The sequence below is a fragment of the Ailuropoda melanoleuca genome, chromosome 12 (genome assembly GCF_002007445.2).
Source record: "Ailuropoda melanoleuca isolate Jingjing chromosome 12, ASM200744v2, whole genome shotgun sequence".
Lineage (NCBI taxonomy): Eukaryota > Metazoa > Chordata > Mammalia > Carnivora > Ursidae > Ailuropoda > Ailuropoda melanoleuca.
In genome coordinates, this window is record NC_048229.1 from 28698049 (window position 1) to 28700578 (window position 2530).

A 2530-nucleotide genomic window follows, 5' to 3' on the forward strand; every position below is an offset into this window, starting at 1 on the left:
TATTTATATATTATATATATTATGCTGAGACACAACCTTAATAGCCAGTTATTTTATCCTGAAATGGGTTTATTTAGGAATAGCAGAAGAATCGCTATTTGGGACATGCATCCTATGGCAAACCATAGGTGATGTGGGAAACAGAGGCAGAAGAAAAATTATTAAATTTCCTTATTACCTCCAGCCCACGGACGAGTCCTTGAAACAGGCAGAGTGACATTCCCCTACAGACTCAACTGCCTCAGTGTTGACACTTTGCTAAAGGCAAAAGGCAATCCTAGCCCAACCCCACCCAGGATTCTGTAAGCCTGCTTTAACATATAAAAATTCTTTTGGAAACTTCCTTTATCTGTAAACCCCCCAAGATACGTGTGGGCCATCATCCCCAAGCATGTAACACACCGATGTACATCTGAAGTGTCATGACTCAGGGTTTATTAGACAGTAATCGATGACCCTTTCCCAACAATAGCTAGCCCCCTCAAGGTCTGGGAAAACTTGCTTCCAAAATTCCTTAGAGACTCAGGCTAACCCTAACCCCTCCCAACTTGAAAGTGTATCATGGGCCACTCCTCACGACCCCAGGGCAGCTCTTTCTGCCCACAGGTCCTGTCCCTGTGCTGTAATAAAACCATTGTTTTGCACCACAGATGTTTCAAGAATTCTTTCTTGGCCATCAGCCTCAAACCCTAACGTCTTTCCTACATCAATAGGCAAGTCCAGAGATCAAAGTAGAGGAATGTTATGTTACAGAGAAAAGGAGGAAGTGAAGAGGGGCTGCTTTGAATAAAAGTCAGTTGGAGGAGAAAGCAAGAATTCAGGGTGGTGGTGGTTTCTCATTGGCTGGGTTATGGTATTTTCTTACTGGCTGAGTTTTGGAGACCAGCTCATTTTAGAAGAAGTGTTCTTGGTATAAACTGGGCCAGTGCTAAGTCCCCTTGAAATGTAGGAATAACTCCTGGGGTGTGTGCTTGATCTTTTATCCTAATACTAATATAGTGCTCGCTTCAGCAGCACATTTACTAAATTTGGAACGATACAGAGATTAACAGGGTCCCTGTGCAAGGATGACACACGAATTCGTGAAGTATACCATATCCAATCTGTAATTGTAATTGCGAAATTCATCCACTCTACAAGAACCACAAACAGAGGGCGCCTGGGTGGCTCAGTCCATTAAGCGTCTGTTTTGGGTCAGGTCATGATCTTGGAGTCCCAGGATCAAGCCCCACATTGGGCTCCCTGCTCAGCAAGGAGTCTGCTTCTCCCTCTGACCCTCCCCCCTCTCATGTTCTCTCTCACTCTATCAAATAAAATCTTTTAAAAAATTAAAAAAAGAACCACAAACAGTATTTTCAGAATAAAATTTCTTCATATGATGATAAATATATATAACTAATTGAATAGTAATTCTGGAGAGAAACTGAGTATCTGAAAGGGAATGGCTACATTATAAATACCTTTATTTTCCTTTTAAGTGGGCATATTATGTGTTTAATGAATGCCATAATTGTATATCTCCATGAGGGGGGACTGTGGTCTACTAATTAGTGGAATTATTATCCTTCTGGACATTAAGCAATGACTATTTGAGGGAAAGTTAACATGACTGCAGGTCTCAGACAAAAATAGTCTGGGACTTGGCACTTTGCAGATTCAGATGTATTTTGTGATATTTCTCTGTTAAAAATAAATATTTTAAGGTCAGCCCTAAGCTCACATTGAATTTACTATTTAAACTTACTCAATGCATTTGCTCCATGCCTTCTTGATGTCATTTGGAATATTTATCTTGAATAGAGTCTATTTCAATAATTATTATTTCTAGTAGAATTTCACTTAGTCTTCCTTCATTATTAATCAATTATATAATATATAATCAATAATAATGTAGCCTCTATTTTATTGTGTTTTGTCTCTTACACATGTTTCAAAATCCTGACGTTAGCCCACCATGTTGTGGTACAAAGATTTTGGTGGTTGCCACCATGATACACTTGTTCCAGGGATAAGGACAAATGCATATTCTGTCACCATCATAATATCAAGCCATTCTGGGCCCTATAAACCCAACCTTCGTCTTAGACAATCCTTCTGTAGGGTTTTATGGTAGTCAGTGCATTATCATCTTACTTGCATCTGTAAGTATTCATAGGTCACGCTGGCCTAGAAAATGAACATAAAATAGACATAAAATTGTCACAATCACAATTGCTCAGGAAGATAAAACTACTTAAAGCTGGCAAAGGACGTCAGCAAAAAGAAGGACAGATGTTGAGGGGAGGACTTGAGTAAAACTAACTACTTTTTTTCACGTAGCATAACGATGAAGAGAAAACACATGTTCAGTTTCTGCTGCCACCTCGAGGGATGTGAGCTAGAATGGTTTTACACGCGCGCCTAGGGTCCCCTCACCCAGAAAATAATAATACAACAGCGCTTAGAAAGTGGAAGATTCAGTTATTACACACAAAACATTACCAAGTGCCTCTACTTTAATCACTATATAAAGCATAATACGCTCCACACA

General features: G+C 39.5%; 1 non-coding gene across 1 annotated transcript; it reads left to right on the forward strand.

Moving 5' to 3' along the window:
* Positions 1 to 998: 998 nt before the first annotated feature.
* On the forward strand, positions 999 to 1102 carry LOC117795360. The gene has a single exon (XR_004619329.1). It is a non-coding gene; the product is annotated as a U6 spliceosomal RNA (small nuclear RNA).
* Positions 1103 to 2530: the final 1428 nt, after the last annotated feature.